This window comes from Erinaceus europaeus, chromosome 8 (assembly GCF_950295315.1).
Source record: "Erinaceus europaeus chromosome 8, mEriEur2.1, whole genome shotgun sequence".
Classification (NCBI taxonomy): domain Eukaryota; kingdom Metazoa; phylum Chordata; class Mammalia; order Eulipotyphla; family Erinaceidae; genus Erinaceus; species Erinaceus europaeus.
The window spans coordinates 2,946,820-2,971,743 of NC_080169.1; the positions used below are offsets into that span (position 1 = coordinate 2,946,820).

At 46.9% G+C, this 24,924-nt stretch overlaps 1 long non-coding RNA gene across 1 annotated transcript; it reads left to right on the plus strand.

The window, feature by feature from the left end:
- Positions 1-479: 479 nt before the first annotated feature.
- Positions 480-24,330, plus strand: LOC132539750 (uncharacterized). Its single transcript, XR_009551050.1, has 3 exons — positions 480-507; positions 4,425-4,483; positions 24,266-24,330. It is a non-coding gene; the product is annotated as an uncharacterized LOC132539750 (long non-coding RNA).
- The last annotated feature ends 594 nt before the right edge of the window (positions 24,331-24,924 follow it).

Below are 24,924 nucleotides of genomic sequence, written 5' to 3' on the forward strand. Positions count from 1 at the left end.
AAGCCGCTTTAGCCCCTCACCTGCCTGTTTTGCTGCGGTCCCTGCGGCTGACATACGTGACACCTTGGCTTTCCCGGCCTGTCAGTGGCAGGGTCACTCTCTTTCCCTCTTTGCTGACGGATCCCCGTACTGGTCCTTCATCGGCAACTTAGGAGTTTGGCTTAGTCTACAAGACATGGCTGGTGAGTCCCAGGTCAGGCCTGTGGCCCTCAGCAGTGGTGCTCACAAATTACTGGACAACGTCTTCTTTAATATCTCTTTACAAATTCTCTTCTGCATCATTATCCCCAGGAGTTTCAGAGCTTGGTTGTCACTCCTTGTAATGAATGTTTTTTTCTCTTAACACATTTGCAGGTAAAAGTATCGCCACTATTGCTAATGAAATCTGGTGAGTGGAGAAATGCGTGTCTTAAGGGCCAGTGTGAGCACCCTGTAACAGCTTTCAGTTTGTGTCTCATCCCCTCTGGCCAAGTCCTGTTGTCTGACATAGCACTTCACATGTGTTCAGTAAGATAATTTTGAAATTAAATTAGATTGGTTTTTTTAAAAAGTTTTATTTATTTACTATTGGATAAAGACAGAGAAATTGGGAAGGGAGGGAAAGATAGAGAAGGGAAGAGACAGACACCTGCAGCCCTGCTTCACCACTAGTGAAGCCTTTCCAGGTGGGGACCAAGGGCTTGAACCCAGGTCCATTGTAATGTGTGCACTTAATCAGGTGGACCATCACCTGGCCCAGTGATTTTTTTTTTTTGTGAGAGTTTCTGTGTTAGGGCTGGTCAATAGGTTCCAGTGACCACAATTTTCCTAAAATTGAATAAATTTCCCTTATCAATCATCCCATGGTCTTCTGACCCCTGACACCTGTTCTTGCTTGGGTCCTTATAACAAGTGCAGAAATCTCAAGTATCTAATAAACACTTTATTGTCTGGCATGCTGGAACCCAGGCCTCCATGGAGTGCTGGCACCCACACTTTAACGAATGTAAACCAACAACAGCAACCAGAAAAATGAGAGGTTTTTTTATAACGATTTACTTACTTTCCAATGGTCTCTCTTTTGTTATTGATTTAATCTACAATTTATAGGAGAGGTTCCAGAGTGTGGACAGGAAAGCAGAAAGCAGTTGAGCAGGTAGAGTACAAGACTTGTATGCCTGGGGCTCCCGGCTCAGTCCGTGACACCACATGTACCAGAGCGGTGGCCGGGCTTTTCTGTATTCTGTATAAAATGAATAAAGTTGATGTTTGCTTTTCTTTGAGAGTTCCAGGGAGCACTCCTATCCAGAGATTTCACACCCACTCTGAAAACAAAGCCAAGGGGATAGCTCCATCGTTGGAATACAAAGTTTTAGAAACTCTGGAGAGATTTACCCCTTCCTGGATTGTAATTCTCAGTAGAAGACATATGCAGGGAAATGCAAAAATACTGGTTGATTAAGGAATTCACGAACATTTACCATGTGTTTTATGTGTGCTCTACATTACATTAGAGTCTGAGGAAGTGTTTTCTTCAGGGAGAATGAACTTCTGAAGGGTTGAGGGACCAGGGGATGACACAGGGAGGCTCTCCTGGGCAGGCTCCTAGCACTTTCTCTGAGAGGCCCAGATGCTGGAGTTAGACCACTGTCAAGATGCCTTCTTCTTCTTCTAGCGTTTGCCCTTCTTCCGTAGCCAGTCAACAGCGTCAGGTTGAGCCTGATGTAAAGTTTCGAGACCTCCTTTGAATCTGGAGAGGTGGCAGTCGTTGACTATGTGGGTCATAGTCTGTCTGGAGCCGCAGGGGCAGTTCGGGTCGTCTCTGGCTCCCCAGCGATGGAACATAGCGGCGCACCGGCCATGGCCTGTTCGATAGCGATTGAGGAGGGCCCCGATCATAACGTGCTAGGTCAAAGCCAGGTTGACGCTCGCAGGGGTCTGTGATGAGGTGTTTGTTCTTTACCTCAGCTGACTGCCAACTCTGTTTCCAAGAGTCTGGAACAGAGAAGTTCAGTGTAGGCGTAGGGGACCAGATTGGGTGACGAGACGTCAAGCGTTGGACAGGGTGGGCGAAGATATCCGCGTATATTGGCAGGTCCGGTCGAGCGTAGACGTGGGAAATGAACTTAGATGATGCCGCATCCCGACGAATATCTGGCGGGGCGATGTTGCTAAGAACTGGCAGCCATGGAACCGGGGTGGAACAGATGGTTCCAGAAATGATCCTCATGGAGGAATATAATTTGGAATCGACCAAGTGGACATGGGGGCTACGGAACCATACTGGGGCACAGTATTCTGCAGTGGAATAGCATAATGCCAGAGATGATGATCGTAGTGTGGAAGCGCTCGCGCCCCATGAGGAGCTGGCCAGTCTTGCAATGATGTGATTCCTCGCGCCCACCTTTGCTACAGTTTTTATGAGATGTTCGTGAAATGACAGAGTGCGATCGAGAGTAACGCCGAGATAGACTGGCTGGGCTTCATGCCGGATTCTCGTATCGCCAAGCTGCACATTAAGCTCATGCGAGGCCGAGGCATGGTGTAGATGGAAAACAGATGATACCGTTTTTGCAGTGCTAGGGGTTAGTTGCCATTTTTTACAGTAATCAGATATCAGAGACATGTCTTTCGTGAGTGTTTCCTCGAGGATGTCAAACTTGGATGCCTGAGTTGCACAGCAGATATCATCGGCGTAGATGAACTTCCTTGAAGAAGTTTCTGGAAGGTCATTGATGTAAATATTAAATAGCATAGGAGCCAGAACAGAGCCCTGGGGGAGGCCACTTGAGACAAGTCTCCATCTGCTAGACTTGTCACCCAGATGCACCCGGAATCTTCTGTTTTGGAGAAGAAACGATATAGTGTTGGCCACCCATGGAGGCAGGCATCTTGAGATCTTGACTAGGAGACCACGGTGCCAGACCGTGTCATAGGCTGCTGTGAGATCAACAAAGACAGCACCCGTCTTTAAATTCTTCTGGAATCCATTTTCAATGTAAGTTGAGAGGGCCAGGGCTTGTTCGCAGGTAGATCTTCCTGGGCGGAAACCAGCTTGGGCGGGTGATAGGAATTTCTCTGTAAGAGAAATCCGTGACAGAAGCAGCCTCTCAAGGAGTTTGAAACACACGGAGAGGAGAGAAATTGGTCTTGTGGTCTTCTGTGGCTGAGAAGGCAAAAGACAACCAAGCACGTCGGTCACAGCATGCATGTATTAAGTCAGTGTCTATTTCACAGAGATCTCCCGTCGGTCACAGCATGCATGTATTAAGTCAGTGTCTATTTCACAGAGATCTCCCGTCGGTCACAGCATGCATGTATTAAGTCAGTGTCGTCTATTTCACAGAGATCTCCCGTCGGTCACAGCATGCATGTATTAAGTCAGTGTCGTCTATTTCACAGAGATCTCCCGTCGGTCACAGCATGCATGTATTAAGTCAGTGTCTATTTCACAGAGATCTCCCGTCGGTCACAGCATGCATGTATTAAGTCAGTGTCTATTTCACAGTGATCTCCCGTCGGTCACAGCATGCATGTATTAAGTCAGTGTCGTCTATTTCACAGAGATCTCCCGTCGGTCACAGCATGCATGTATTAAGTCAGTGTCTATTTCACAGAGATCTCCCGTCGGTCACAGCATGCATGTATTAAGTCAGTGTCATCTATTTCACAGAGATCTCCCGTCGGTCACAGCATGCATGTATTAAGTCAGTGTCTATTTCACAGAGATCTCCCGTCGGTCACAGCATGCATGTATTAAGTCAGTGTCTATTTCACAGAGATCTCCCGTCGGTCACAGCATGCATGTATTAAGTCAGTGTCTATTTCACAGAGATCTCCCGTCGGTCACAGCATGCATGTATTAAGTCAGTGTCGTCTATTTCACAGAGATCTCCCGCACAAGTCTTCTTCTCCGGCAGTCTTTGTTGAGAGTATGTGCTTGCTGTAGCCACAGTATTTGTTCCCTTCCTTGAGACTCTGGATGGTTTGTTTCAGCATTTGAAGTTCAATCCAAAATGGAAAAAAAAATCAATATTGAGATTGGACACGGACCTAGAAGAACCGTTTTTAGATCATGTGTACCCTCTCACTTTTGGATCTGTGTCAGTGGTGCGCAGGGGTGTGACGGGTGTGATACAGCGTCATCTCTGGCTGCAGCACCAAGCCTGGGCATTCCAAACGGTCTTGAGAATCAGCAAAGGCAGCATCCTGGAAGCATCTTCCTGCCTCTGTTAATTTGGGTTATTTGGTCTTTAAAGGTGATAGGTGGGCATCTGATTTTTTGTTAGCACAGTATTTCAAAGGTTATAGTAAACTTAGTTTTAAATTTTCATCTATAAATAAATGTTTATGGATTATAAGTATTTATACCATTGGGTGGTTCTGGGGCCTTGTGCATGCATGACATCACCCCCCATTAATGACTTTTCATTTCTTTGATGCAGATATAGAGACCACAACACCAGAAATTCCTCAGTCTTGAAGCTCACACCCTTGCTGCCAGGTGAGATCTCTTTCAGTCAAAACTCTCAGTTTTTGTATGGTTAATCTCTTTATAATTACAGCGAGGAAAGAAAATATAAACAAAGGTATTTGCTTTTCTTCTTGTGTATTATCTTTTCATATGAATTCCTCCACCAGTCCCACTTAGAATCCTGATTTTGATAATAGTTCACCCCTATCTGCAGCCCTGGGAGAAGTGCTGAAGCTCCCAGTGGAGGGAGTGGGGACATGACTCTCTGGAGGTGGGGACGGTGTGGAGTTGGAAGCCTTTTATCTTATAATTTTATAAATCAGTATTAAATAACCAATAAACTAAAGAGACTTTGATTCTGATTGGCAGCTCTCATAGAGAGATTAGCAATTTTTGAGGGAAAAGTGAAAATATGATGGCAGACAGAGAGAGAGAAAAACTTGATAGGATATTTTTTATAAAGCAGGAATAGATAGTCTGATTTAAATCAGCAGACTGGTAAAAGGGTCCACTATTTAGGAAGCAGTAGTTCTGTGTATCCATCTCATCTTTATCATTTTAATTATCCAAGTGCACATGGCAAGTGACACTGATTCATGGACTTGGTGTGGGCAGGAGCTTGAAGTCCGCATCTGCCGAGACCGGGAACTGAAAGGGAGTCACAGCCCACCTCCGGTTCCCACACATCTAGGTGTGATCAGTTGACTTGGAGCAACTTCATCATTTTTTTTTTAGATTCTTTTTTAAATTCTATTTTATGTATAAAAAGGAAACACTGACAAAACCATAGGATAAGAGGGGTACAACTCCACACAATTCCCACCACCAGAACTCCGTATCCCATCCTGTCCCCTGATAGCTTTCCTATTCTTTATCCCTCTGGGAGTATGGACCCAAGGTCATTGTGGGATGCAGAAGGTGGAAGGTCTGGCTTCTGTAATTGCTTCCCCGCTGAACATGGGTGTTGACAGGTGGATCCACACTCCCAGCCTGTCTCTCTCTTTCCCTAGTGGGGTGGGGGTCTGGGGAAGCGGAGCTCCAGGACACATTGGTGGGGTTGTCTGTCCAGGGTGGTCTGGTTGGCATCATGCTGGCATCTGGAACCTGGGGGCTGAAAAGAGAGTTAATATATAAAGCCAAATAAGTTATTGACTAATCATGAACCTAAAGGCTGGAGTAGTGCAGACGAAAGTTGGAAGGGGGTGTCTCCATTTTATAGATAGCTAGTAGGCCTGTTTTAGTTATATTCCAAAGGGCTCGTGGCTATACTAGTTTTTTTTTCTTTCTTTCTTTCTTTCCCCTGAGCCTGAAATCTGATATGCAGGTAGATCCAAGTTATTGTCTGGAGCGATGATGTCATGGCAATTTCATCATTTTTACGGAAGAAATCAGAAAGCTCGGTTAACGGCATTACTTTCCACCCTTGTGCTCACTTTGAAGCGTGATGTACTGCCAGGTTTAGGGATTAGCTATGTAAATAGAACTTGGTGTTAACCAAGACCGCTGCTGAAGACAGGCAGAAAACTCAGTCTAAAGCACAAGTCAGGATGTCTTCAGAAGGTGAGGGGCAGAACTGGTTTAGGTGGATGATAAGGTGCGGTTCTTGGGAGGATGCCCGTTGCAGGTGTAGAGTTCTGAACTCCCCGTTCTGGCTGTGTTTCACACCGACAGAGAAGCTGTTCCCTTCTCTGAGCCCTGCAGGTGAGGATTGGTTAGCTGGTACCTGTTTTCAGATGAGGAAGGCTGCTTGATCTGACAGATGCCTTGTTGGAAAGGGCAGAATAATCAAACACGCCTCCGATTTTATTTCCTCCGCAGTTTTACCTCATTTCAAGGAACTTAAAGGGGGGTCCTGTGTGTTTAGTGCTAGTTCTGTTGGTATTTGGGGTCCGTTTCATGTGCTGGCTAGTTAGGGGTCAGTCACATACCAGCCCGACTCCTAACACATATGTCCTATCTTCTAAGCACCTTGTTTTTTTGCAAGGGCAATCTGAATAGAGTGGGGATGGCCCAGAGACTAGCACCATTCACTCACTGTAAACAACACTCCACCCACGTGCTGCCAGAAAGCCTCCTCTCCCCTCGTGAAGGACTGTGTGACAGAATAACCACATGGAATTGATTTTGATATGTGATTGTCTATGTTCCGATGTATTTTTAAGTTTTCAAAATTTTATTTTACTTGATAGAGACAGCCAGAAATCAAGAGGGAAAGGGGCGATAGAGAGGGCAAGAGACAGAGAGGCACCTGCAACCCTGCTTCACCACTTGCAAAGCTTTCTCCCTGCAAGTGGGGACCAGGGGCTCGAACCTGGTTCCTTGCACACTGTAACACATGCACTCAGCCAGGTGTGCCACCACCTGGCCCCTCTTACAGCTGAAAATCAGCTGTAAGACCTCTTTTGAGCACCATTCATATGACTTTACTAGTCACTTTGTTTAGCTAATAATTTGCCTAATTGTTAACGCAAGAAAAAAAAGTTCAACTCAACATTTCTTTAAAATGAATTACTTTTAATGAGAGGGAGAAACAGAGTCAGAGCATTACTCTGGAGTACGTGACACCAAGGACTAAACTCAGACCGTCTAGTCTGTAAGTCAGGTCCTCTGCCTACTGCATCACTGTCCTGGCCACCAAAAGTTTTGTTTGCTTTTACCTTTAGAATTTTCCTTCATTTTACTATTATTTTTTGTCATTGTAATTGTTGAGTTCTGACAACTTGTTTTGGCTCTCTTTTGTATAATGGAATGTTTCTGGAACCTTGGAAGTGATAAAGTCTAGTCTGGACACTCATTCACTAATCCAGTCTTGTTCAGGATTCTGACTGAGCTCCTCATTTCTGTTTTCCAATGAGGAGAATAGATTCATTCCCCATGTAGTGCGTGCATATGGAGAACAAAAAAAAAAAGTTTTTTGAGTTTCAGGTTCACTGGAAAACTGAGGGAAGTACAGAGACTTACTGTGTTCTCACAAATGCAGCCTTCCCCACCACCAGCACTCCCCATTAGAGGGTGACTTTTGTAAATATATTTGTAAATATCAGAATCACCCTACGTCCATAACCTGGTTGGTCCTTGGTGTTATACAGTCCATACTTTTGGGTGAACATCCACATATATATTTTGTAATAGTACAGAGAATATTTTCTGGGGTCAGGTGGTAGGTAGTACACCTGGCTCAGTGGATATGTTTCCATGCAGAAGGACCTGGGTTCAAGCCCCAAGCCTCCACCTGTAGGGGGTGGGGAAGCTTAATGAATGAATGGCACACCTGTAGGGTGGGGAAGCTTAATGAATGAATGGCACACCTGTAGGGGGTGGGGAAGCTTAATGAATGAATGGCACACCTGTAGGGTGGGGAAGCTTAATGAATGAATGGCACACCTGTAGGGTGGGAAGCTTAATGAATGAATGGCACACCTGTAGGGGGTGGGGAAGCTTAATGAATGAATGGCACACCTGTAGGGGGTGGGGAAGCTTAATGAATGAATGGCACACCTGTAGGGGGTGGGGAAGCTTAATGAATGAATGGCACACCTGTAGGGTGGGGAAGCTTAATGAATGAATGGCACACCTGTAGGGGGTGGGGAAGCTTAATGAATGAATGGCACACCTGTAGGGTGGGGAAGCTTAATGAATGAATGGCACACCTGTAGGGTGGGAAGCTTAATGAATGAATGGCACACCTGTAGGGTGGGGAAGCTTAATGAATGAATGGCACACCTGTAGGGTGGGAAGCTTAATGAATGAATGGCACACCTGTAGGGTGGGAAGCTTAATGAATGAATGGCACACCTGTAGGGTGGGAAGCTTAATGAATGAATGGCACACCTGTAGGGTGGGAAGCTTAATGAATGAATGGCAAAGTAGTGCTGCAGGTGAGTCTTTTTCTCCCTTCTTTCTTCTCTTCCCTCTCAATTTCTCTCTGTCCTATCAAATAAAATTTTAAAAAATATATTAAGAAAAGAATGTTTTCACTGCTTTAAAAGCTATGTGTGCTCTAGCTAAGGCGCCTCTGACTTTTTATTTATTTTGTTATCACCAGAATGCTGCGGTCATCAATACTACTGCATGTGGCCTTTTCTCAGTGACCTCTTTCACTTGGCGTGAGTTTCAGCTTAAGCTGCATTTGAGTTTCTCCCATGCCTTGCCGTGCCTTGCCGTGCCTTGGTGTGCCTTCCCGTGCCTTCCTGTGCCTTGCCGTGCCTTGCCGTGCCTTGGTGTGCCTTCCCGTGCCGTGCCGTGCCGTGCCTTCCCGTGCCTTCCCGTGCCTTCCCGTGCCTTGGTGTGCCTTCCCGTGCCTTCCTGTGCCTTGCCGTGCCTTGGTGTGCCTTCCCGTGCCGTGCCGTGCCGTGCCGTGCCGTGCCTTCCCGTGCCTTGGTGTGCCTTCCCGTGCCGTGCCGTGCCGTGCCTTCCCGTGCCTTGCCGTGCCGTGCCGTGCCTTGGCGTGCCTTGCCGTGCCTTGCCGTGCCTTCCCATGCCTTGCCGTGCCGTGCCGTGCCTTCCCGTGCCTTTCCGTGCCGTGCCGTGCCGTGCCTTGGCGTGCCTTGCCGTGCCTTCCCGTGCCTTGCTGTGCCGTGCCTTCCCGTGCCGTGCCTTGCCGTGCCGTGCCGTGCCTTGGTGTGCCTTGCCGTGCCTTGCCGTGCCTTGCCGTGCCTTGGTGTGCCTTCCCGTGCCGTGCCTTCCCGTGCCTTCCCGTGCCTTGCCGTGCCTTGGTGTGCCTTCCCGTGCCGTGCCGTGCCTTCCCGTGCCTTGCCGTGCCTTCCCGTGCCTTGCTGTGCCGTGCCTTCCCGTGCCGTGCCTTGCCGTGCCGTGCCGTGCCTTGGCGTGCCTTGCCGTGCCTTGCTATGCCTTCCCGTGCCTTCCCGTGCCTTCCCGTGCCTTGGCGTGCCTTGCCGTGCCGTGCCTTCCCGTGCCGTGCCTTCCCGTGCCTTGCCGTGCCGTGCCGTGCCTTGCCGTGCCTTGCCGTGCCTTGCCGTGCCGTGCCTTGCCGTGCCTTGCCGTGCCTTGCCGTGCCTTGGTGTGCCTTCCCGTGCCGTGCCGTGCCGTGCCGTGCCTTCCCGTGCCTTCCCGTGCCTTCCCGTGCCTTCCCGTGCCTTGGCGTGCCTTGCCGTGCCGTGCCTTCCCGTGCCGTGCCTTCCCGTGCCTTGCCGTGCCGTGCCGTGCCGTGCCGTGCCTTGCCGTGCCTTGCCGTGCCTTGCCGTGCCGTGCCTTGCCGTGCCTTGCCGTGCCTTGCCGTGCCTTGCCGTGCCTTCCCGTGCCTTCCCGTGCCGTGCCGTGCCTTGCCGTGCCTTCCCGTGCCGTGCCTTGCCGTGCCGTGCCTTGCCGTGCCTTGCCGTGCCTTCCCGTGCCTTGCCGTGCCTTGCCGTGCCGTGCCGTGCCGTGCCTTCCCGTGCTGTGCCTTGCTGTGCCGTGCCGTGCCTTCCCGTGCCGTGCCGTGCCTTGCCGTGCCGTGCCTTCCCGTGCCGTGCCTTCCCGTGCCGTGCCGTGCCTTGCCGTGCCTTCCCGTGCCGTGCCTTGCCGTGCCGTGCCTTGCCGTGCCTTGCCGTGCCTTGCCGTGCCTTGCCGTGCCTTCCCGTGCCGTGCCTTGCTGTGCCGTGCCGTGCCTTCCCGTGCCGTGCCGTGCCTTGCCGTGCCGTGCCTTCCCGTGCCGTGCCTTCCCGTGCCTTCCCGTGCCGTGCCGTGCCTTGCCGTGCCTTGCCGTGCCGTGCCGTGCCTTCCCGTGCCGTGCTGTGCCGTGCCTTGCCGTGCCGTGCCGTGCCGTGCCTTGCCGTGCCGTGCCGTGCCTTCCCGTGCCGTGCCGTGCCTTCCCGTCTCCTTTCTTCTCTCTACTGTGCTGCACCTACCAGTATATTGATCTGCTCACCTAGTGAAGGGCATTATGATGGCTTCCAAGTGTTGGTAATTATGAATAAAGCTGCTATAAACATTTGTGTTTCAGTAGATGGAAGAACTTAAACTTAGCATTTTTGTTCTAGACTTTATTCTTATTGTCCTATTGTTTTAAATCACAAAGCAACAAACCACATGTCTGAAATTTTGCTTCACATGTTTTGGCATCTTGACCTTGTTTGTTTCAATTAAGTTATGAGATACTCCTTGCCAAAACAGAGACTGGGCTTGTTGTGAAAGTTGTTAAAATATAATTGAAGCCTACTGCTATTTTGAGTCATTTGGGATTTTTTTTGCGCCCCCCCCCCCCCACTGGTTCAATTTCAAATTTAATTAGCTTGGAAAACTAGATTGCCATCACCTATAGGATCTTGAAAAATACGTTTAAAAGAAGTAATGTCACACAAATGCTATACAAAGAAACCACAGAATGGGCTTAGTAATTTGATAACTTAATAGAAATATCATCACAGTTTCAGTGACAGCCAATTTTCCCAGAATGCCCATTGGTAAGAAGTCAGTAAAAAACATGAGAGACCACAATGGAAGTTACACCACGGGCTTCAGATAATACGTAAGACTGAAATCCAGCAGCAGGTCAGTTCAGTTTTATACACAATCAGCCCATACGGCCTCTCTCTAAAATAGATGAAGATACATATAGAAAATACAGACTTTTGAAAGGAGAAAGCAGGATGATATAGGGACGTTTTATTTTTATTCAGGTCTAAAAAATAGGAAACCAGCTATTGATGAGGGAAAGATTTTGGAATGGGAAGCAATTACAGAAGCCAGACCTTCTACCTTCTGCAACCCACAATGACCCTGGGTCCATGCTCCCAGAGGGATAGAGAATGGGAAAGCTATCGGGGGAGGGGGTGGGATATGGAGATTGGGTGGTGGGAATTGTGTGGAGTTGTACCCCTCCTACCCTATGGTTTTGTTAATAAAAAAAAAAAAAAGAATTTCAATGTCCTTAAGATTATATATATCTGATTTGCTTTGCTATTTTTATTGCTTTTGTCTATTTTGCTATACTGGAATAAGGCTACATCATTTTTTTTAAATCGATGTAGAAATTGGAACGAAAATTGCTAGTTCATTTTAAGAAATACTTCATTGTTGTATGCTTTACATTGGGTGCTAGTTCTCCCCCGCCAAGAGAATTAGATCAGGCCTGCTAATTTCGCGGGCCCGCTTGGCCCCGCCCCAAGGAAACCCGCCAGAGTAACAGAGTTGCAGAGTTTGAGAGTAGGAGAGGGTTCCTGAGTTGGAGAGTAAGAGAGAGTGCTTGTGCCGCTGCAAAGAGACAGCGGAGATCTGTTTGGTGATTAGTTTGTCTTAGTTTATGAATCGTTGTTCCTGAATAAAGAAATACAGCTTCCCTGCCCCCCCCCCAAAAAAAAAGAATTCTTTTCAATGTATGTTTCTATGAAGTTGCCTGCAGAAGTCCCTGGACTGCCCCCCTCCCCCAAACCCCCACACCCCCCCCCTCATGGCACATGGTGAGAAATATACATTTTCAAAAAAAGAAAAAAGGAAATGATTCTACTATGTATTAAAGACAAGTGTTGAGATTCAAGTATTGTGGTGACTCTCCTTTATATCAGTGATTCTTCCTCTCAAATGCTGGGGTGGGGTGGGGGCGAAAATGAGTCCACTGGATTGGTGAAGTCCTCCAGGTGTGAAGACCCAGCAGAGTTCTGTCAGGAAAAACAAACAAACAGAAAACTTCTCAGCTTCAAAACTTGGTCTTGGTATTGTGTTAAATTTTGGAGTGGCTGTCAGATCCGGGGAAATTTCTGTTGAATTCACCCAGGGCTCATCACATTTGCTTATGAATCAATGAATTCTAAGTATTCTTTGAATGGATAACACTCAATAATTGGTTTGCTACTGAGATTCTTGTCTCAGATAGTATGAGTGTTATACCATTCTCGACACCGATAAGAATGATGTCGTGTCAACCAGCAGAAAAGAGAGACGGCAGACCCCTTTCCCACTGTGTTCATATGATTGATTCTTCTTCACTGGATCAAATGCCAAGCCATCTAAACGTTTCTTCAATACTTCCTTCTTTTCTTTTTCTTTTTAAATATTTATTTTATTTATTTATTCCCTTTTGTTGCCCTTGTTGTTTTATTGTTGTAGTTATTATTGTTGTTGTCGTTGTTGGATAGGACAGAGAGAAATGGAGAGAGGAGGGGAAGACAGAGAGGGGGAGAGAAAGATAGACACCTGCAGACCTGCTTCACCACCTGTGAAGCGACTCCCCTGCAGGTGGGGAGCCGGGGTTCGAACCGGGATCCTTATGCCCGTCCTTGTGCTTTGTGCCACCTGCGCTTAACCCGCTGCGCTACAGCCCGACTCCCAATACTTCCTTTTTTTCCCCCCAATACTTCTATTCAAAGTAAATCTCTCCTTAAGGAAATAATGTCTTTTGTATGCTTTCAGAATGTTTTAGTGTGGGCCAGGCAGTAGCACAGTGAGTTAAGCACACATTGCACAGAGCACAAGGACCAGCACTGCCAGTCCCTGTTCAGGGCACCAATTGCCGGTCTAGCTTTGAGGGCGGGAGACAGACGACCAGGGACTCATGGCTGAGCTGGGAAGCAGTATCTCGTTTATTACTCAGATACATCGCCTTTTATGCATCTCTTCACCGGAAGTGGCAAGGGAAAGGAAATGACTAGGAGAGGGGGCGGAGCAAAAACAGAGCGGGAACAGAACCTAGAAAGCTTCCATCTAAGCAGTGGGGATTAAGCCAATACCCTGCAGGCAGGGCGGGACCCAGGTAAAACAGTGATGATGTAAATAGACCACATTGTAAGTAAAACAAGCAAACCTAATGTGATGATCAAAACAGAAGGTCTTATAAGCAGAATTTAGAAGCAGACCAACATAGCACAAGGATCCCTGATGGAGCCCTGGCTCCCCTCCTGCAGGGGGGTCGCTTGACAAGGGGTGATGCAAGTCTGCAGGTGTCTATCTTTCTTCCCCCCTCTGTCTTCCCCTCCTCTCTTAATTTCTCTCTGTCCTATCCAACAACAAGAAGAGCAATAAAATGAGAAAAATGGCCCCCAGGAGCCATTTGTAGTGCAGGCACCAAGCCCCAGAGATAACCCTGGTGGCAAAAAAAAAAAAAAAAAAATTAGTTACTATTTCGTATTCATTTACTTTACAGTCTGCTTCCTTATCCTGAAGTCATTGCCATACAAAAATAAAGGAGACATCCTTATTCGGTATATTTATGATTCATATGCATTAAAAACTTTTGTTTTGATCCTCACTGATAAGAAATGAAACTCCTTCTTAGACTTGTGATTGAATGAGATTTCTGCAGAATAGCTTAAAACTTTATAATTTTCAGAGGCTGTTCCCCCCCACACACACATATGTCAAGTGTCAAGAGCTGTGAGTTCCTTCAGTTCACATGGATGCCCCGAGACCTTGCACCTCTAGTCAGGATGAGTCAGCACAGAGGACTGTGAGACTCCCTTCAGGCCAGTGCCCACCAAGGCAGCTGGGAACTATTCATGGACACAGAAATATGCCCCATTACACCTAAATTACATGCATCCCCGCCTCTGCTCCCCCCAGGTCAGTGGTTCTTAACCAAGGGGATTTTGCATGCTTCCTCCCTCGTCCTGGGATTTTGGAATGTCTGGAGACAGTTTGGGCTGTCACGGTCAGGGCACTGGGGAGACTACAGAAATGCGGCAGGTGGGGACCACGGGTGCTGCTGAGTAGAACAGCTCCCACCGCCAGGAGGGGAGTCCAGTCAGCTGAGAAAAAGCCGGGCACCTCTGACCGATGAATCTCTCCACTTGTAGCAGCTCCGCTGATGCAGCTTGATGGGAGAGGGGACTCCAAGGGGAAGCGACTGTGTCACAGCTGATTGGTTAGAATATTTCACTTCTGGGGGGGTCAGGCGAGAGCACAGCAGGTTAAATGCACATGGCTCGAAGCGCAAGGACCCGCCTAAGGATCCCGGTTCGAGGCCCCAGCTCCCCACCTGCAGGAGGGTTGCTTCACAAGCAGTGAAGCAGGTCTGCAGGTGTCTGTCTTTCTCTCTCCCTCTCCCTCTGTCTTCCCCTCCTCTCTCCATTTCTCTCAACAACAACGACATCAATAACAATAGTAATAACCAAAACAATGATAAAACAAGGGCAACAAAAGGGGAAAAAAATAGCCCACTAAGTCCTCTGACCTGTACTCTCTGCCCCCCACCACCACCCCAGAGTCTTTTACTTTGGTGCAATACACCAACTCCAGTTCAGGTTCTACTTGTGTTTTCTCTTCTTATCTTCTTTTCAGCTTCTGCCTGAGAGTGAGATCATCCCATATTCATCCTTCTCTTCCTCGCTGATCTCACTAAACATGCATTTTTCAAGGTCCATCCAAGATCGGCTGAAAACAGTGAAGTCACCATTTTTTACAGCTGAGTAGTATTCCATTGTGTATATAGACCACAACTTGCTCAGCCACTCATCTGTTGTTGGACACCTGGGTTGCTTCCAGGTTTTGGCTACTACAAATTGTGCTGCTATGAACATATATGTACACAGATCTTTTTGGATGGGTGTGTTGGTTTCCTTAGGATCTATCCCCAGGAGGAATTGCAGGGTCATAGGGTAAGTCCATTTCTAGCCTTCTGAGAATTCTCCAGACTGTTCTCCACAGAGGTTGAACCAATTGACATTCCCACCAGCAGTGCAGGAGGGTTCCTTTGACCCCACAACTGGAGAGATAGTTTAATGGCTATTAATTATTATCTTTATTTGCTGAATAGAGACAGCCAGAAATAGAAAGGAAGGTAGTTGTAGAGAGGGAGAGAGACAGAGAGACACTTGCAGCCCTGCTTCACCACTCTGGTGAGGACCCTGCTGCTGGGGACCTGGGGCTCAAACTCGGGCCCTTGTGCATTGTTACATGTCCACTCAACCAAGTGCACCACTGCCTGGCCCCTTTAGTGGTTAGTTGGAAAGACTTCCTGAGATTCTGATGGCCCAGGTTCAGTCCCCAGCACCAGTTTAAGCCAGAGCTAAGATGATGAAAACAAACAAACAAACAGGCTTTTTTTTTTTCCCTCTTCCTGATGATAAAAGCAACCCATGGTGTTAAAGAAAATTTATAAGTACAGAAAAGAAAGAGAAATAAAAGCATAATGAAAAGGGGTACAGTAAGCGTCTCCCCCACAACCACTCCACACTCCTCTTCCTCCCTCTCTACTTGGATTTGAGTCCAGTCCCCTTTGCATTTAAGGATGCCTTGGTGCTGCGGTCTCTTATACTTCCTTTCCCTCTATCTTTGTCTCAAAAGGAAAGGAAGGAAAGGATAGAGGAGAGGGGAGGGGAGGAGAGGAGAGGAGAGGAGAGGAGAGGAGAGAGGAAAGGAAAGGAAGGAAAGGAGAGAGGAGAGGAGAGGGGAGGGGAGGGGAGGGGAGGGGAAGGGAGGGGGAGGGGAAGGGAAGGGAAGGGAAGGGAAGGGAAGGGAAGGGAAGGGAAGAGCAAGACAAGGCAGGGGAAAGAAAAGCAGGGGAGAGGATGGGAGGAAAGGCAAGTTACTCTGGTTTGCTATATACCTATGACAACAGCAGTCTTTTTCATCAATATTTGCCAAATAAAGTGGTCAATTAAGAAAGAACAACATGCCATGTTTTCTACCCAGACTTGAGTCCAGCAGCTATCTCTTTTTCTGCCTCTGCCTCAGTCTTCCAGACTGAAATAGTCAGTACTAGAAATGACATACACAAGCAAGCAATAAATTAAATTAAATAAGTAAGTAGACATAAATGGCGCCTAGGGGCAGAAACTGCCAAATATCATACAGTGTCCAGGACAGCTTTCCAGCACCAGCGCAGTGATGTGAAGACTGAGAAACACTGAACTGGAGAGCTCTCAGTCTGAAGCCCTGTTAATGATTCCACATGGACATGTGACCTTGTGAGAGTCTTTTTTTCCCCCCACTAGGGTTATCCCTGGAACTTGGTGCCTGCATGACTCTACCATTCCCAGTGACCGCTTTTTAGAGTTGTTGAGAGAGAGAAGGGAGGATAGAGAGAGAAGGAGAAACGTCTGAATCACTGCTCCATTTTTCTTGACGTGTCCCCCTGCAGATGGGGAGTGGGGAGGCAGTGTTGAACCCAGGCCACTGCATATGCTAGCGTGTCCCACCACCTGCCACATCTCTTATTTATTTATTTTTGCAGCCCAGGGTTCTCGGCATGCCTGCTTAATTGCGCCCCTTCCCATGAGCTCTTTATTTTCACATAAAGGGCGAGAGGGAGAGAGGGAGAGATAAACAGAGAGAAAGGAGACGCCACAGGCCCACCCCGCCAGTTGTGAAGTTTCTCCCTTGCAGACTGCTCCCATGTGGAGGCTGACTCTCTTATCTAGGTCTCTGTGATGATGAAGTGTGAGCGTCTTCACAGCGGGTTCCATGAAGTAGTCTGTTAACATCTTCTGACACAAGGCCTGACTGGTGGGAATTTCTCAGCGACCTCGAAGTGCTTTCTAGATATCTTACCCACAGATGTCTTCCTCATTTGAGAGCTTCAGTTGGAGTTAGAGCTGGAAGACATGGAGTGTGAGGAGAGAGGAAGGACCACACCAGGCCCAGAGAGTTAATCAGGTCACAAGAAGGCAAAGGCCAGGACTTGCTGAGATAGATTGAATTTCATATTTTCTTTGGATGCTTTCCAGTTTCAAATATGCTTACTCCATTGGGCTGAAAAATGACTTGAATTAGGGACAGCCTTTTCTCTGAATATGAAAGGTTGCATCAGGCATTTCCAGTATCTGTGCAGCCTGCTTCTTATTCCTTGAAATCATTTAGAAAGTGAAATGCCGGGCGCATCAGATTTTCTGCCCAGAGTGTCAGGTTCAGGGAACCCCAGAGGAGAAAGAGACAGGGAAACGCAAAGCATTTCCCCCCCCCCCCAGAGGGAAAGGCTTTTTGACGTACACCAAAACCTCAAGAGTTTTCTGCTAATTAAGAAATTATTGGGGGTGGGGGGAGTGGTGGTGCACCTGGTTAAGCACATATATGACCGAGCACAAGGACCCAGGTTCAAACCCCCCACTCCCCACTTGCAGGGCATCTGCGATGAAGCAGGTTTGCAGGTGTCCGTCTCTTATCTCCCTATCTTCTCTCAATTTCTCTCTATCCTATCTAACAAAAAAAACTTAATAAAAATATTAGGAGAGGTTGGCAGGGGGCACGTGGTTAGAGTGCATGTGTCACCATGCCGGAGGACCTAGGTCATGCCCTGGCCTGCACGAACCCACTGGGTATATTCAGATGAGCTGGCGTGACAGGAAAAATCCCCAGTTTTCATAAACTAAGAGAAATATCGTCAGGGCAGAGAGATAGTAGGCTGATTGTGCAAAAGGACTGTCATGTCTGAAGCTTCAAGTTACAGGTTCGAACACTTGCACCACCATAAACTAGAGCTGAGCAGTGCTCTGGAGAAAGAGAGGGAGAAAAAAAGAAAGAGAGAAAGGAAGGCAGGCAGGAATATAGGCGTACTGGCTACTTAGTCATTGCTTTGTAAGTGAATTCACTTGTTCATTCAGTCCTGTCTGTTGAGCGTGTGATGAGCAGAAGGAAGTTAATCTCAGATTCCGCATGAGGGGGACCCAGCACAGCCAGCTGTGCAGCACAGCTCTGTGTACACCCAACAGGAGAGCCCCACCTGGCTTGGGACTCTCAGGGAAGCTTTTCAAGAAGTGAGAGTTGAGCTGATCTTTTTTTTTTTTTTTTTTTTCCTTTTTTTGGAATGACAAACAATAATCAGTCATGTGGGGATAAGTAAGAAAAGAAAGGAATTTGAGGGAGAGAAAAGAACACTTAGAAAGACAAGGTAGGAAGCATGGAGCCAAAAAGAAAAGCGAAGCTAGAGCAGGACGCGGCAAGCGGTGTGTCACAGAGCGCCGCTGACTGAGTGTTTAGTCCAGTGGAAGCAGCGTCCTCGCCTGACTCCCGGATAGATCCATGCTGCCACTACACTTCAAGACGTGTGCTTATTGTTTAATCCCATGTTGAGAAGGGGCAACTGTTTTTTGTTCTCCGGAAAATGCCCATCACCAAAACACCCCTTGATTCCATCCCTTCGTAACAGGCAGAATGACTGAAGTTGGACTTTGTCTGCTCCTTATGATCCATGGCATTACCCAGAATAACAGTCTTTAGAGCAAGATCTACACATTTATCACCAGCCTTTCAAATCAACGCCAGCCGGTCGCTTAAATAAATACCTACTTTGTTAAATGACGTTCTCTGTCAGTGTCCATGAGGAAAGAAAGGAGCGCCCACAGCTTTTGTCTGACATTCAAGATAAAGTAGGGATGGGCACACTGGAAAATAAATTTCTCAGATAGTTCAAATATCAATGCTATGAGGTAAGCGGGCATATTTCCGATTATCTACGTGAAAGTATTTGACTCCAGGGTATAAGTGAGTGTCCTAGGCACCTGGATGTAAAAATTCAGAAAGAAAACAGTTACAAAGTACAACAACACCTATTTTTTGCACATTGTTACTCAGTGCAGTTGGAAGGGCTATGAAAGGCGCACAGGTGGCCTCGTAAGCTCTTCCTAATCTCTAGTGAGTCTGCTTTCTTCTCTAGCAACTGGGGCGGCTGCCCCTCCCCTCAGACATAGCAGGGGGTATTGTGAATAAGGTAAACCCAGTGAGGCTGAGGAGACCATGAGCACTGTCTGTCTGTCTGCTAGGATGATGTGCCTCTTAATGCAAGTCTGTGTGGAGGCACACTGGGGATTTTACATTCTGTGAATTCATTTTGTTCTGTAGCCTCCCTATAACGTGAGTATCACCATCCTAATGTCCATAGGAGGAAACTGAAGTTTACAGAAGTCTCTCTCACTTTCTGAAGTCACCTAGTCAGTAAGAGGTAGAGCTGGAGTGGAACCCAGGTAGTCTGTTTCCCAAGCTGTATCTTCCCGACATCACAGTTTCCCTGGGGTCATCTGAACTTATCTGCTAGAACTCATATCTTAACGTCTTAAGCTGTCAATCAAGTTTCTTAAAGCAAAGAATCTTAACTAAGGCAGAAGTTATTGAGACAGAAAAAGAGAGGGGTGGAGGAAAGGAGAGAGATAAAGATAGACAGACAGACAGACAGACAGATAGATAGATAGATAATCTCTAAGAATTATGACCAAGATACCTTCAATGCAGCAGCATTTATCCATGAGTCTTCCGCTGTAGCTCAGGTGGTTTGGAGCAAGTCTCTTAACCTCTCTGGTTAAGCTGAAGGAGTGGGGCCATGTTATCTGTATGATCCACCCACGCTTCAAGTCTATAAATCTAATTTATTCAGCAAACAGTGAGAGTTCAGTGGGGGTAATATTCACAGGTAATGCTCAACTCAGCCTTGGGCCTTATAATATGGTAGCTAGAACTTTTTAGGTACAATTTACAGAAACATAAGCAGCTTGTCTCAAAAATGAGAAAACCACAAGGGCCAGGCAGTTTCGCACCACATTACAGTGTGCAAGGACCTGAGTTCAAGCCCCTGGTTCCCACCTGCAGGGGGAGATCTTCATGAATGGTTAAGGAGAGCTGTAGGTGTCTTTCTGTCTCTCTCCCTGTCTCCCCCCCCTCAATTTCTCTTTGTCTCTACCCAATAATGAATAAATAATAAAAACAAAGCAAGAATATCATGATTGGGGCATATCATAAACTCTGGAGTGGTAGATAGCTGGAGTTCAGGAGGGGTCTCTGTGGCAGGGGCACTGGGCATCCCCAAGCCTCTGTCCTGTTGGCCTTTCTAAATATGCGCCTCCTCTTTCTTGTAAGACAGTCTTCCCTAGTTAACTGCAGAGATGACAGATGAATCTCCATTTCTTAGATCTGATGCAAATTTTGCAGGGACCAGTTTCCCTGGTTTGGGTCCCATTGAATCAATCAGCAGCAACTAGAGGGTGGAGTTCTGTACTGGGGACAAGGAATCCTCACTTGTTTTTGAAGGTAGGAAAGACCCAAAAGTGGGTTGACTGACTCCAAGGAATGAGAACCTGGCTTCCATTTATCCAGGGTCCTGGCTAAGATGAGAGGTGCTGACAAGCTGTAACACACTCATTGAGCATCCAACAGAATGGGTTAGGAATAGGATATGGAGTTTGACTTTTAACTCTCTCAAATATACTTCATTAAATCTCATTAGTGAATCGAATAACTCATTTAAGTAGCTTGCACCAGCTTTGAGAGGTAATTCTAAGTACTAGAAAAAGAGGCCTGTCAGAGTCACACCTCACATCTCTCTTCTACAAATCATCTCCTACATGCAAAGCAAAATTATATTTAAAAACTGCACCTCTACAGGAAGGTCTTAAGTCCTGACTTCATGTGACAGCCAGCAAATACTTTGCTGGGTCTGTGAGAGAGCTCACCTCAGAGCATGCCTGCTTTGTCACGTGCAAGACTTCAGTTTCAGCCTGACCCCCCCACCCCCCGCAACTGGGAGAAACTTTGTCGCTGTGGTCTCTTTCTTTCTCTCTGTCTCTCTAATTCTATTTGGAAAAAAACACCAAAACTGGCTTAAAGCATCAAAGCCCAAGTGATGGCAAAAAAAAAAAAAAAAAAAAAGGAAAGGAAGGAAAGAAAGAAGGAAGAAAGAAAATATTTTATGAACCAGTTTTAGAGAGATCAATAAATCCCATATTTTGAGACATCAGTAGGTTCCATCTTTCTCATAAACCTTAAACCTTACACCACTCAGCCTGGAGACTGGAGCTGGGGCTCCATTCTCCATTCTCGGAGGGCCTTACATCCCTACCAGCAGGATGCAGTCTTGTTTGAGGGACCGAGGCACTTGGCACTATGGGAGATTTCCTTTTGTGACACTTAGCTCAAACATGTTCTGTTCTGCTTGACAGATCTGTTTATGGACTACTTCCTTCCAGCCCCAACACGGAGACCCATGCCCACATTTCACAAACTATTGAAAACATGAGCGCTCTCTTTTGTGTGTTTGTATGTGTGTGGCATCTAACCATTTATTTTGATTATCACATCTTTGGAAAAGCATTCAAAATAGAAAATGGCAGCTTTGGGGGATTCTGACTGGGCCCTGAGTAAACTAGATCTATAATCTGAAACATATTCGCATTATGCAGGAATGATGACCGTGGTCTGTTGCCATGATTTTTTTTTTCACAGTACTTGAAAGATTCATTTTTCTGTTTTCAGGCTATTCTGTTTTGATTTCTGTTTTCCATAGACAGTAGCAGACACTCACCTCACTTAATCATTCATGACCTTCCCTCACTGTTTTTATTTTGGCTACAAAACTTTCTCCTTCTCCAAAAATACCCTTCTGAGCACTCAGCATCCTCCCCACAGTCTTTTGTTAAACCGACATTCTTACAGTTATGAAACACTCCACGGAGCATTTTATCATTTGATCTTTTCCTAAACCCTGTGAAACAGTTCTTGTTCTGAACTGCACTTGGCAGCTGAGGACACCGGACTTCAGAGAGCTGAAAGTCACATGTGGCAGGGTTGGCACCCAGCATTTAAGCTACAAAGTCTGTGCTACTCAATATTCCATTCACTCATATAATCCATCCATCCATCCATCCGTCCACTCATCGAGTTTAGAATCCTAAATATAGCAAGTGGATTAAGAAAATAATAAGGTGTGTTGCTACCTCTTGATGCTCTAGAGCCTCACAGAAAGTACGTGAAATGTGTTCAGTGTTCTGTTAGGTGCGGACACGTGGAGTTTGCTCTAGGAGGAAGCCATGGTTGTATGTGATAAGGCTGCTCTTGACTTTCCACGCACTCACAGGTATTTGCTCATGTATCACGCTTGGCCTGTTGCTTTTTCTGGTGAAAGCCAAAATCAAAGTAATGGCTGAAGCACTGAGAGGGAGGGGACTTGTCAACTCCTTCATTCGGCCCGGGTGACAGTGTGCCAGCCACAGTGTTGTGCTGATGAGCGCACACACTCACACACACACACACACACATACACAGAGACACAGAAACACACACACAGACACACACACAGACACACACATACAGACACACATACACACAGACACACACTCACACACACACAGACACATACACACATACACACACAGACACACACTCACATACACAGACACACACACACAGACACACACACACAGACACATACACACACAGACACACACACAGACACACACACAGACACACTCACACACACAGACACACTCACACAGACACACACACACAGACACAGATACACATACTCGCACACACAGACACACACACTCACACACACAGACACACACACACTCACACACACACAGACACACACTCACTCACACAGACACACACACAGATACACACACTCAGACACACAGACACACACACTCACACTCACACACATAGACACACACACAGACACACACACAGACACACACACTCACACACACAGACACACACACAGACACACACACAGACACACACACTCACACACACAGACACACACACTCACACACAGACACACACACAGATACACACTCGGACACACAGACACACACACACACTCACACACAGACACACACTCACACACATAGACACACACACAGACACACACACAGACACACTCACACACACAGACACACTCACACACACAGACACACACACACACTCACACACACAGACACACACACACACACAGACACACACACTCACACACACAGGCACACACACACACAGATACACACTCACTCACATACACAGTCACACACATAGACACACACAGACACACTCACACACACACACAGACACACACACACAGACACACACACTCACACACACTCACACACACAGACACACACACACAGACACACACACTCACACACACAGACACACACACACAGACACACACACTCACACACACAGACACACACAGACACACACACTCACACACACAGACACACACACAGTCACACACATAGACACACACACAGACACACACACTCACACACACAGACACACACACACAGACACACACACACAGACACAGATACACATACTCGCACACACAGACACACACACTCACACACACAGACACACACACACTCACACACACACAGACACACACTCACTCACACAGACACACACACAGATACACACACTCAGACACACAGACACACACACTCACACTCACACACATAGACACACACACAGACACACACACAGACACACACACTCACACACACAGACACACACACAGACACACACACAGACACACACACTCACACACACAGACACACACACTCACACACAGACACACACACAGATACACACTCGGACACACAGACACACACACACACTCACACACAGACACACACTCACACACATAGACACACACACAGACACACACACAGACACACTCACACACACAGACACACTCACACACACAGACACACACACACACTCACACACACAGACACACACACACACACAGACACACACACTCACACACACAGGCACACACACACACAGATACACACTCACTCACATACACAGTCACACACATAGACACACACAGACACACTCACACACACACACAGACACACACACACAGACACACACACTCACACACACTCACACACACAGACACACACACACAGACACACACACTCACACACACAGACACACACAATCACACACACAGACACACACACACAGACACACACACTCACACACACAGACACACACAGGCACACACACTCACACACACAGACACACACACAGTCACACACATAGACACACACACAGACACACACACTCACACACACAGACACACACACACAGACACACACACACCGTGCTTTGATTTCCCTTTGCCTTTCATTCAGGCTTGTTCTCAATGGCTGCTTGTTTTGTCTCTCACAGAAAAGAAAATCATGTTTATCTCCTTTCTGTTATTGCCGTGAGCCAACAAACTTGTGATAAAGGACGGGAACAAAAGAGCCAGGTGAGCAAGACATTGACCTTCAGTGAAATGTATAGAGAGGGTATCAAAATGCCTATGAAAATAAAAACTATTCAAAACAGTTTAGGTTAAATCAGTTTGTTAATCCTATGTCATCTCTGGGGCTTCACCAGGATAACAGTTAAAGAGACAGAGAGAGAGAGGGAGAGACCACAGCACCGAAGCTTTCTTTAGTGTGGTGAGGACTAGGTTAAAAGAAAATATATTTTAAAGAAAGGGAAAATGAGAAGCTAGGCAGTGGTGCTTCTGGTGGAATGCACACATTACTTTGGGCAGGGACCTGGGTTCAAGCTCCTACTTCCCACCTGCAGCAGGGGAGCCTCACTGGTAGTGAAGCAGTGTTACAGGTGTCTCTCTTCCTCTCTGTCTCCCCTTCCCCCTTTCAATGTCACTCTGTTCTATCAAATACATAAACAGATTTTAAAAGCAAAATTCCTATCAATATACATGTCATTGGGGAAAAAAGTGTGCAGACTTTAAGATGAGAAGATTATAGTGACATACAGAGCCGTCTGTGAGCCTGAGGCAGCTTGATATTTTCCTGGTATTCTGAATCAAT